Below are 13,079 nucleotides of genomic sequence, written 5' to 3' on the forward strand. Positions count from 1 at the left end.
ACAGTTTTTCACACTCTTTGGTGTAGTTCCTTCCAATCTCATCTCCCGGTGTATTGTGTGTCTGTGATTACAGTGTATTCTGCAATTTTATATCCTGCTTTTTTAGAATTTGCTCAGACTGAAAAGTGTGAAGGAAACCAAGGTAGGCATCTAACGAAAGTTATTACTTAAAACTTCCACTGTACCAGGCGTGGTGGCTCACCTTTGTAATTCCAGCATTTTGGGAGTAGGATCACTTAAGCTCAGGAGCTTGAGACCAGCCTGAGATAATGAGATCTAGTCTCCAGAAAAAAAAAATTAGCTAGGTGTGGTGGTGTATGCCTATAATCTCAGCTACTCTGGAGGCTGAGGTGGGAGGATGGCTGCAGCCCAGGAGATCAAGGCTGCAGTCTGGGTGACAGAGCAAGAACCTGTCTCAAAAATAAAAAAGCAAAAAATAGAGCTTGTGCTGCAATAAAAAGTGTGACATTATTTAACAGTTATCCTATTACTGGACGTTTATGTTGTTCCCAATTTTTAATTTCCTTAAACCATACTGAAAAACATATTTTTACATTCCATTTCCTTGAATATTAGTAAATAAAAATTGTTAAATCAAAGGATATGACAAAATTTAGAACTCTTCAATCATACTGCAATATATTTTCCCAAAAGTTGCACAAATTTATATCCCAACCATTGAAATGTAAACTCTACTCTTGGTAATCTTGCCAATAGTTATTTCAGGACCCAAGTTAATCCACAACATTGGGAAAAGAACAGGAATCCTGGCTTCTTTTTTAAAGTTCTACAACTCAGGTTAGAGATTAGTGAATGATTTTATGCTACTTCGTAAATTAACAAGCTTATCTGTTCAATCAACAAATATATCCAAATATATTACCTCTACTATACGCAGGTACTGGGGATATAGTCGCTTTGTTTTTATGCTGTCATCTTTTTTTGTGGTTTTTGAGATGAAGTCTTGCTCTGTTGCCCAGGCTGTGTAGTGCTGGATCTTGGCTCACTGCAACCTCCACCTCCCGGGTTCAAGCAATTCTCCTGCCTCAGCCTCCCGAGTAGCTGGGACTACAGGCGCGTGCCACCATGCCCGGCTAATTTTTTGGTATTTTTTAGTAGAGATGGGGTTTCACCATGTTGGCCAGGCTGATCTCGAACTCCTGACCTCAGGTGACCCACTTGCCTTGGCCTCCCAAAGTGTTGGGATTACAGGCGTGAGCCACTGCACCCAGTCCCGATATCTTTAATATGTTCTTGATTCACCTTTTTCCCCCTATAGTCTGAGCTATGTGGTCAGTACATTTATTAATATTTAAGAAACTGACCTAGTTTCACTTTTAATGGGTAACACACACAGTTCAAAATTCAAAAGGTAGGTTATTTTTATTAATATTAGCATTAATACTAAGATTATAAGGTATCTAAATGAAGATGTTAAGCTGAAAGTTAAATATATAAAACTAGAGTTCAACATGCCAGGATTAGAACTATAAATCTTAGGGGTATACACATTGTTTTTAAAGATTTCTTAAAAGAGGTTAGAGAAGACAGCCTAGATTACAGTTCTAGAGCACTCTACTAAATCTGGGAAGTCAAACAAAGGAGAATAAGAAGGACTAGCTAGAGATGAGGGAGAAAACCTAAGACGTGTTAACTAAGAAGCACAAGAGGGTTTTTTCAATGAGCATTAAGTAGTTAACTATGTTGAAAACTGCTGAGAAGGTAAGATAACTGAGAAGTGACTATGTAATCTGGTAATATGGAGAACAACTGGTGCCTTTAACAAAAGTAGTTTTGGTGGGAGTAGTAGGGGCAGAAGTCTTACTGAAACAAGTACAGAATTAGAAGTAGGGAAGAAAAGACAAACTACAGGCCGGGCCTGGTGTCTCACGCCTGTAATCCCAGCACTTTGGGAGGCCAAGGCAGACAGATCACCTGAGGTCAGGAGTTTGAGACCAGCCTGGCCAACATGGTGAAACCCTATCTCTATTAAAAATACAAAAATTAGCCGGGTGTGGTGGAAAGCGCCTGTAATCCTACCTACTTGGGAGGCTGAGGCAAGAGAATCGCTTGAACCCAGGAGTTGGAGGTTGCAGTGAGTCAAGATTACACCAATGTACTCCAGCCTGGAGCAAGGCTTCGTCAAATTAAAAAAAAAAGAGAAAAGAAATGACAACCTACAGATACTTTTTTCACGAAGTTTAGCTTTCAAATTAGAACAAAAGGACCAAGTGCAGTCAAGATAGTTGTTACACAGAATACAACTGTATTCTGATGTTGGACTGAGAAATATTGGTGAATAAATCAAATTGTGATAGTGGGGTACAAAGTTTAGTAATTTAGTGCCTGTCTTCTAATTGATTATACATCAACCTATGGTTAATAACTTCTGGAATCCCTCCCCATTTGGTTTGTCAAGAAAATAAGAAAATCGCCAACTCTGCTATCACCTTTTTGGTCCTTTTTGGAGCAAAATAAAGACAGTCATGTACCACATAACATTTTGGTCAACAGAGTGCATATACGGTAAGTCTGTAAGATGACACCACCATATTTTTACCGTACCTTTTCCATATTTAGATATGTTTAGATACACAAATACTTGCCATTGTTAAAATTGTAGTATATTCAGTACAGTAACATACAGGTTTGTGTATTTTCTATGATGCTCACACGAAATCACCCAAACTGCATTTCTCAGAACTCTGTCATTAAGCAACACATGACTGCACATCATCAGCTCTTTTCAATTTTCCTTCTTTGTAATGGGTTATACCATATGTACTATTTTTACACTAAAAACGAGAAGATACGGAATAAAAATAAACACAATTTTAACAGCTATTTTAACTGAAGTGGCATTTTCGCATGTTTTCATCGTCTGCTGAGTATCTTTAAATAGCACAATACCTTAGTAAATTAAAGGAAAAAATACCTGAGGGTAGCAGCAAATCTAAATGCAGTTAGGAAGACCATGGAAGATCTGCTTGAGATTTCAAGAATTTTGAATACATATGAAAATTTTGTCTATTGGTGTACAGCTTTATGACCAAGGAATTCAGCTTTGTCATCAGTTATTAGAAAGCTGTGCAAGGAATTGGTTTTATCCATAGCTCTAACAGTGGAGAGCCGCTTACAGAAAGAACCATCAGACGTGTTTATATAAATTTTTTTTAACAGCCCTAATGCTTTGGCATTGGTGTTTATTTATGCACTCCTTATTTATAGCTTTGATAGCTTTAATTTTCTAGTTTATCATGTCCCTATCTGAAAAATGTAGTTGTATGCCTTGACATTTCCATTAAAAACTTGAATTTTGAATTATTTATGCATAACTATGGAATTTGTTACACTAGGCTGAAAGTTGACAGGATTTCGGCTACCATCTGTAAATTTTCATTTAGATTATGTATCTCATAGTCTTGTTTTTTAAAAGAACAGGGGAAACATTTCTTGTAATCTGCTGTTTAACAAGTTTTTTAAAGTTTGTCAGGCAGTTAACAGTGAGCCAGATCATTTTTGTATTGATTGAAAAACTCAGGTTTCAGTATTAATGACAGAGCTTAGCTTAGCATTACTTGTAGTTTGAATCATTTAACTCTAAGGAAAATATTGGTTAAGAATGTTTTCTAAGTTTTATCCCCTATAAATGAAGACCTAAGAAAATGTATAAAATGAAATACGGTGAATGTGCAAAATGCCAGTTGACTTTTATTACATAAAATTTAAATGTGTACTTAATAAATCTTGAGTGGTTACTTGATAAATCACTAGATAGGTGGTATGTTTCAACAGTTATTTAATGCTTTCTGAAGAAATAAGAATTTCTGGTCATTAAAAACTAATATGTTCTGCATCAAGAATTACGGCTTTCTAAAATTATTTTAACTCTTCAAGTTTCAACTCATTGATGACTCAAGAATTTTAGAAAACTTAGGATAGCATTCTGTTCCTGTAACGATCTCAATGAAGTTTTTTTGCAAGACTAAAATGTATTTGATTTGTTCCTTAAATTACAGATTTTGTTAGATGCCATTTAACTAATGGTACAGAATTCTCTCCTTAGCAGCATTTTGTTTTTCAGACAAGCTGAAGTGGTTTTAATAAGACTGAGTAATATTTAAATTACCTTTTAGACCTCTTTTAATCATTGAGTTTTTAAGCATGTGGCATCTTTAACAAGTACATTGGAAGGTTTATTATTGACAGAACAGGTTGGGATACCAATAAGGACTTGGGATAAGTCATTTCATTAATAATCACTACAAATGCTGTGTGTTTTAGTTTATAAAACCAGAGAGAACAGCTTCTGCCAAACTTCAAAATTTGTCTATGCTTCTGGGTCATGAAAGTTGATAGTTTTATTTATGACTACTTAGATTGTTATTTATGCGTTAAAGCAGGAAAATATATTGAGAATTATGTTTATAGTGAACTTCTTTAATGCATATTTCTTAAAACATAAACATACTTTTAATGCATACTTAGTATTTTAAAAACCAAACAAAACAATTACACAATTGCAGGTTTGTACATACTGTCAATGACAAAAATAAAACCATTGTGGTGCCTTAAAAAAAAAAACCACACAACCTTAACTGTGGTACAAAACTCTTATCATGAAGTCATTGTGTCTTCATTATAATACAATCTTATAGCTTCCAAATGAAAAAGATGACCCTATTTAACACACTATAACCTGGAAGAACAAAAAAGGATAAGCATAAAGATATAACTCTTGGATCTGTTATTTAACACAGAATTCAATTAAAGAAATGAGTCATTCATGCTATTCTTCCTTTCAGTATTGATGTAAAGTTCCTATCCAATGGGTTATCTTAGACTGGTATTTCCATCAATTGAGTCTACCTATCATCCTGATTTTCCTGGGTATTTAAGTGTTGAATATCTTCTAAAAACCAGAATCAAGGAATAAAGTCACCTTTCTTCCCAGTTTGGGGGGCTAATTCTGTAAACAGATGTATACTCATTTCCAAGTACAGTACTGACACAAGTATGGAAGAGTTTAGATGCTATTAGTGTCAATCTTGAGAAGCATAGGAACCAACATTTGCTGACCATAGATGCTTGGAGCTGTGCTTCTAAAATGGAACATGGGATGAGACATGATATAAAATATTCCCTATTTTAATATACTCACTTTATACAGTGAAATCTTGCAAGCTACAGAACATACAGCACCACAATTTTATTAGGTGAGTTAAAGACTGAGAAACATTGGCTGAGAAACAGTCTCTGGCATAATTCAACTTATAAGGCAATAAGGACAGTTTTCAGATGTTTTTTTCTCCTGACCTAATACAGTACAAGAAAAATCATCCATATTCTTTGTGTGATTTGCAAGTCTTCTACCCATGTATCAGCATGCCTTTTACTGTTTTCACAATATTAAGATCGTACTGTCACATCTTTTTTGTACTTACTGTATCAGGAGCATTTTCCTGTATCATTACTACTCTACATTTTGAATGGGCACATAGATCTAAATTTATCTAATTCGTACCTATTACTGAACATTTGTTTTTGTGGCTATGTTATTATAAAACTCCAAATGGACTATCACCCTATCACTGAATAACTAATGTTTTAAAAAAATACTTAAAAGAGAATTTGCTTAGTAACGTCTAAGGAATTTGGAAGATATTTTCAGATAATTTTATTTTGAAATAATGAAAGTCTGCTAAGTAGAAAATCTTAGTGGAAGATAATAGGTAACAAATTCATACATCATGAACATGGGTACACAGAGGGCTGTCAAACAACAGGTAAGGTCATAGAATAAGCATAACATCTTCATTAAGTACAAACTTTATTCAAGACACGAATAGGAACACTACACACTTGAAGAAGAATGTTTTGGACTATGGTGCCAGGCCCCATGGGATTTGTTCCTCTATACACTTTGTGGAAAACTTTGAGCAGCAGAGCCATAAATGAACATAAGGCATATTCAATTAAGGTACCTAATTAACTTTTACTATGGCTTGGTTTTAAGATGGTAAAATATGACTATATTTCATAAAAATGTCAATACAGCTGTTAGTGGAGTCTATTCTAGCAGGCTTTAATGGCTTAAAATGTTTATTTCAATTATCAACCATTGAAAACAATGTCATTATTACTTGCGTAAGGAGGATTACTTGATAGCATGGATCATTTTAAGGTGCAGCATTTCATAACTGGTTTGACAATAAAACTATATTGCTTATTCAAAAAGCAAAAATGTTATTTTTCACTTCATGTATGGTTCAGGAGCTTATAATGTGTTATTTGGTACACTTGAAAGATTTCATCTATTCAAAACTGAGTACTTTTATACAAGGCACCATCAGAAGCTCTTTAAATGGAAATATACAGTATCACCAGACACCTGTGATTTACAGTGAATTTTTTTTTTCAAGTTAATTTTTAAAGCACATTTACTCATTAGATACTAAAATATACACAGGCAGTAAAATAAACCTAATGAGCATTTCTGATACATAACACCTGACGGGAAGTGAATGAATCAGCTTTGACCACTGGTGATTGGAAAAATGACCTAACAGTGTACATAATCAAAATGACATTTAAATAAATGAAACGGTAGAAAATTAAATTGTTCATAATGAGTTCCCCAGTGTGCTTTTCCCTGACAACTTATTTCTAGTATTCAGTCATGGAATGGATTATCTTTCTACAAACTTGGGGCGGGGGAAGACATGATAACCACGTTCCTCCTTTTATCTAAACTTATCTACCTTTATAGAATCGGAGCAAACACAAAATCTATTTGTGATTTCTATTACAGGAATTTTCTTCACAAAATGAAAGCACCATCAAGATAAAGGGAGAAATGACACGAAAGCAAACAAATGCCACATACATTTGGTAACTATCTGTATTTTATCTTTACTATTTTGAAATTAATAAAAATCATTTAGTTTACCACTTTCTCGGGTCATCTTATCATTTGGAGACATAAAGGACCTGAAATTGCAAAGCATTTAAAAGTATATCAATTCCCAGGAAATCCTTTCATATATGAAAAATAAGGTGGTAAGAAAAAAAATGGACTATTAAAATGAAAACTCCATTTTGGAAAGGCAAAATAACACCTCAGTGTTAAATATGCAGTCTCTACATATGATATTAAAAAAAGTAGAATGAACCCTCCCTAAACTTAGTTCCTTTCTAAGCTTTTGATGTCTTTGCAACAGACAGATGTGTGTTTAATACAAGTGATGCAAGACGTCAATACTTTCAAAAACACTTCTAAGCTCCCTCAATATTTTAACATCTATGTGCCAGGCAGTAAATCCTTAGGGAACACTTGTTTCACATTATCGCATTCATCCTCACAGGTGTTAATTTAAGCCAATGCACTTAATGAAGCATGGCAAAAGCAACTGTTTAAAATAATGAGATGTTGTTTTCAGGACATGTAAGTTTATTACACCATTAATAAAAACTAGAGTCTGTAGATGTTGGAGACATAAATGAGGCTAATAGAAAAGTAAGATTTTTGCGGAGAAAGTAAAGGCAAGATTTTGTGATTTAAATACTAACCAATGATATCAAACTAACCTTATAAAATACATACACTATCTCCCCACCTTTAAAGCACTCCTGGGGTGTAATGAGATAACTAAAGCACTGAAAAAAGAGATCTCTAAAAAAAGGACTAGAGGACAGCTACCTACTTTTGATATGATTCTCTACCAGTAAACATTTCCCAGCCATGCTGTTTTCAAAGCTCAAGTCATAACCCCCAAACCTTGATTTCTTCCCCTCAAAATACTTCTAAAACCTGAACACTCAAGAGAAAAATGTTTACATAAAATAATGTATTCATATAACTGCAAAGTATGAACTTAAAGTTCTAAGAAAGATGCAATGCCCAGTACTTACTGATTAAATGTTGATGAAGACAGGGCAATAGCATTTTGGCTCCACCATTAGCTCAACTGCAACCAATTAAAGAGATTCACGCAGAATATGCAGGTGCTAAATCAGTCCCAAAAAGCATATTTTGGGGTGAGCCTATCAACTAAAATAGTAAGAAAAAAAATTAGCTTGTTTGGTGGCATACAGAAGTATTGGGAGTTAAAATGAGATAAAAATCACCATAAATCATTAAATGTATTTTTCACACCTATAACATAATGGTTTTTTTCCAGAAACAATCAGGCTGGTTTTCGTGCTTTGTGTACGGAAGAAAAAAACTATTCTCACACCAAACTGGATTGTCTCAGCATGACAATTTTTGTAACGTTAAGGAATGTAGTTTTAACCTTTTTTCTCTAAATCTTAACAGAATTTCTAAATCCTAACCAAATAAATCTTGTCTCTAGTACACCATAAGAGCAAAAAGATAAGATTTTGGTGTATCGCCATAGTCATTCTCTAAATGTTAAAGTGATGGTAAATTATTCAAATTATTAAAAGACAGTAATCCTCAGAAAGCTATTTGAAATATAAATTCAAAACTAGCTTAAAGAAATTTGAAGTAATGAAAAAATATGAAACCCTTAACCGAAAAACACAGATTTTGTAATACTTTCAACATAGTAGAATAATATTTTCGTATTTGGACTGGAGCTTAAAAGCTACAAATAGTTTTCTCCCACGAATTAAAAATACAGGTATAACTTAAAATTTTCCAAATGGCATCACTTTAAGACACGTCATATTAAAAAATAATTCTACAGAATATGCATTTTTGTAGGACGTCCCAACAAACAGCCTCGCCTGTCAGAAAGGAGGCACACGTACAAAAATCAAATCCATGTACATTAAAAAGAGGTACACAAAGATGAATCGAGTTGCGAAAAAGGCAACTACACAAATTCAATGAGAAAGGGAGGAGTCCTGACTCATAGACCGAATATTTTATATAAAGACATATGCTCTATCATTCAACTGCACAGAATGGCACTTGGCCACTTCTCTCAAATCTGCTCTGGAGATTGTGGTAAAACATTCTATATACCTCCCTGAAGAAATTCTCAAAGCGAAGTCCATTTTAGAGAACAAAGTGGACTTAATTTTAGGAACTTTCTCGGAACTCGGCACAACAGAGTAATTACTACTTTACAGACGAATTTTCCGTGCTCCACCAGGGCTCTGTCCCCGCGCCCCAGCCCACATCCCTTATTTAAAGAGACTCAAACTGACTGAGACGGTTCGGCCAGCTATCCCGATTCTCTAAGTCTGGGCCGTGAATCGCCGAGCAAGGCTGAACCCCCGCAAAATTACAGAAGAATCTAAAGCGCAAACGAGGTAAAAGAACAACAAAAAAAGCAAAAGGGGGGAAGTTGGGTCGAGACCCGCCCCCACTCTCTCAACCCCACCCAAGCCTACCTCTCCTACGCTGAACCATAAAACAAAACCGAAAACGTAACAAAAATACAAATTAAAAAAAGAACATCACGAGAAAACAAATAGGGCTTCTTTACTGTCTCCACTCCCTCTGGCCCAGTTCTCTACCCAACCTCCCGGCCCACCCCACCCCCCAGGGGTCCCGGCGCCATTTAGCTCCTCCGAAGCCGCCGCCATTTTCCGCCCCCGCCGGATCGCTGCTGTGCCTCGGCGGCCGCTCGCTTCCCTACTCTGCAGCCTGAGCCACGGGCGCCGCCCGGCCCTAAGAGGGAGGCCCTGGCCGGAACGTGCGGGGACGGCAGCTGCAACGTCAGGAAGGCCAGGCTCCGACCCCGCCCGCAGTGCCCCGGCGCCGACAGCTTGCGCCAGCCGGCGGGTGCTAGCGGGCAGCAAGGGGGCCGGACAGGCTCCACTGGGCGGAGCGGCCCTGACGGCGGTTGGGACCTGAAGGTTCCATCGCACTTACTTCCTGTTTTGGGTCCGGGCACTTTGGAAGAACCAGGATGGAGGCTCCAAAAAATACCAGGATGGAGGAAGCAGCCACGGGCAAGAGTGGCTGCAGCTGGAGTGAGCGAGCGCGACAAGCCACCGGAAACGGAGCTGCAGCCGCGCCCCGCCCCCAGCTCCCCGCACGCTGCCCCTCCCGCTCGTCTGTCCCGCGGGCGGCCCCGCGCGCTGGCTGCACGCGTCACTTCCGGCTGTGTCGGCGCGCGAAAAAAGTTCTTGGGTTGGAACGTTGGTACTAGTCTGTGGCGGTGTTTGTCGACTGTCCTTCTCTGCTACGAAATCTCGGCACTGACTGTCCCATTGCTGATGCTATAAAAGAGGTCCTTCTGCTATGACGCAACTGTGGTTCCTCTGGTTCTGGGGAGTTATGCCCCGCGTGCCGATTTTCATAGTTCCATGTGGCTCCGAGCCGAGGGAGCCGCGGTGTGGAAAGGAGGGAACCGATGATCTCAGTGCTGAAGAAAACGGAGTGTGTGTCTTCATGCTTGATTTCCCTTGCCGCAGGGGCTTAAAATGAGATGTCTGGGCGTGAGAAGTCGTTCTTGATGAAATGTGTCCTCTGTGAGTGTGGTCTCGCTGTTAGACTAGGAAGATGCTATTTTGCTGTGCCCAGTTCCTCTTGAAAGTACAGATGCTCCTTGGGTTGCGATTTCGTTTTAATACCCTTATAAACGAAAAGGATAAGCCTTTGGGTTCTGTAATGTGAGCCAGCATTCTTTGAGTACTTACATGTCAGGTAAATGTTTTACGTGTATTAAACTCATTTAATGTTCATAAGTGCTAAGTGCATCGCTGCATTATTACAAATGAATCCCATTTTACACAGGAACCAAAGAGAAGTGAAGGAATGTGTCCAAGGGCTCCCAAGTTGGCGGTGGAATTAGAATTGAAGCCTCAGCTCCAGAGCCTGTGTTCTGAACGACCTGGTTGCAGCTCACAAAATACACTTTGGCAGTACTTTCATAACGAAAACAAATGATTACAACTAGTTTACAAATGCTTTACTTTACTGGAAGATCGACATGTTTGACTGATTTTCAAAAATAAATGTCAGAAGCAGCATTTTCTTGTGTTGATAACTTTATTACTAATTTGTGGCACTCAGCATTCTGTTGGAGTTAACCTGTATATCATTCCATTTTTTAATAAGTACATAATAATGTTTATGTAAGCAAAACTATGAGGCAGAATAGTATTGTCGTTTGGACTCGGCAGTCAGACCTGAGTGTGACTCTTGGCTCAATTTCTTAGTAGTGGATATGGCACTTCACCTCTTTTAGCTTCGTTTACTTTAGAAAAATGGGAGTAATAAGACCTACCCTCCAGACAACATATTTTGCATAGAACCTGACATGTATTAAGCATTAAAAATGGAAACTAATAGACCTTAAAGCCAGAAAAGCAATACAACTACTCAAAGAGCAGTTCTAATAAAGTAATAATTACATATGCAAAATTGTTGACATTAACACTGATTAGAAGGTGATTCCTAATGAGCCACATTTTTCATAAGACATAACCATATAGGATTCTTTTTGCTAAGGCATAAAATAGTGATATATAAATTACAGTCGAGCTGTCCATTCTCTTCTACTAAATTTTAGGTCAGCCTGCACCCTGCTAATTCCCCCCAAAAAGTCAAGTTCATCCTCATAACTAAATTCTCCCTTTCTGGTTGAGTTTGTTTTATAACAACCTTTTCCCAAGTCAGTTGGTATTTATTTAGGGATGATGAGTGTATTTTAATATTAATACATAATTTTTTAAAAAAGTAACATCTCTATCCCTTTAACTTGAATAATCAATGTAAAGACTATCCATAACACAACTTGATTCCTAGAGCAATTTTCTGCAGTTCTACTTCTATGTTATCCGTACCTCATTACCTAGTCAATGTGTACCTAGGGAATGGATGAGGTTTTAAATATTATCCAAGGATTTACCTATTTAGGAATTAAATGTTTTGTAGAAAAATCATTAGAAATATTTCTATCCTAAATAATTATGAAAGTATTTATAGCATAGCTATGGTATTTACTGCATTTGCTAGTTAAAATTGACTTTGTTGAACTCCAGATGTTTATAACACTTTCATGAACCTCATCAGTGATTGAATGATGATGAAATTGCCTTTTATGACAGGTTGATATATTAATATAAAGTATTTCAAATACTGAGAAGCAGGTTCTGTTGTTTCATGATCATCTCATGCTAATTCAGAAAAAAGATGTTTATAAGCTTTTGTTCAAAGTAAAAGAAAACTACAATTACTGAGTAATTTTCTTTCTACACAGTCTCTGAGTCCTGTTAATACAGCTGATGGGGATTGCTGTGCTAATGGAGGAATGAATAAACTGTCCCAGTTAAGCCCACGCAACAGGCTTTACCAGGTGGTCTCCTGTCTCAGATTCTTCTTGTAGGCTTCCCTCTGGACCTTAGGACACTCCATCTTACAATCCTTTTCCCGCCTTGCATTTTGCTTGTGTGTCTCATCTCTACGATTCTTTTAATACCTCAGCTAGGTGACCACCTCTCTATGTCCACTTCACTTTTTTCTTCTTTTGTGGTAAATCTTTGTTGAGAACTATTGATAGAATATTAGCCAAAAAAGTGTTTCCTTATCAAGGGAATGGAGAGCTAAGGCTTCCAATACTCCTAGCCAATAAGGACAAAAATTTTTGTTCTTTGTAATTTTGATGTGCAAAACAAAATAAACAGTTCAGATACTTCATTAAAACAGGATAATATCCAGACCCAGACTCAAAGACCTGTTCCTTTATAATCTAGCATGGAAGAGAGAGGGACAGTATATTAGTTAACTAAGCAATAATTGCCATGTTTTGTAAGTTCTGAGAAAGATACAACTTGGGTGCTCTGAAGTGAAATTTTATAGAGTTCAGAGCAGGCCTTTCTGAGAAGATACTTAAGCAGAAAGGTAAGAATAAACAAGCATAGTAGGGGGTGCAAGGTGGGAAAGCATTTGTCCAGCTAGTGTATGAAAGCATATTTGCAGAAAGCAACTGGCTTGTAAAATGTTTATAAAATGGTGAAAGCACAGTACTGCCAGGTGATAGGCTGTCCCTTGCAAATGTTAGCTGAATTTCTCAAAAAACTTTATTGTGGTAAGAAGACAACATGACATCTGCCCGCTTAATAAAATTTTAAGTGTACAAAACATTATTGACTATGGG

The 13,079-nt window shown here is 37.0% G+C and overlaps 1 protein-coding gene and 1 long non-coding RNA gene across 4 annotated transcripts in view; one reads left to right on the top strand and one right to left on the bottom strand.

Annotated features, from left to right (window-relative positions):
- DMTF1 (cyclin D binding myb-like transcription factor 1) overlaps nt 1-10,041 on the bottom strand; it is a 44,058-nt gene extending 34,017 nt beyond the window's left edge. For 2 of the 3 annotated variants that reach the window (XM_011996050.1, XM_011996048.1), the window contains exon 1: nt 9,848-10,041. The gene's annotated coding sequence lies outside the window, so the exon portion shown is untranslated. The remainder of the gene's footprint in view (nt 1-9,847) is intronic. The other variant, XM_011996049.1, reaches the window with a different exon arrangement.
- A 499-nt stretch (nt 10,042-10,540) lies between these two features.
- On the top strand, nt 10,541-10,950 carry LOC105550956. The gene is made up of 2 exons (XR_001007804.1): nt 10,541-10,624; nt 10,715-10,950. It is a non-coding gene; the product is annotated as an uncharacterized LOC105550956 (long non-coding RNA).
- The last annotated feature ends 2,129 nt before the right edge of the window (nt 10,951-13,079 follow it).

Source organism: Mandrillus leucophaeus, unplaced genomic scaffold, assembly GCF_000951045.1.
Source record: "Mandrillus leucophaeus isolate KB7577 unplaced genomic scaffold, Mleu.le_1.0 Scaffold50, whole genome shotgun sequence".
Classification (NCBI taxonomy): Eukaryota; Metazoa; Chordata; class Mammalia; order Primates; family Cercopithecidae; genus Mandrillus; species Mandrillus leucophaeus.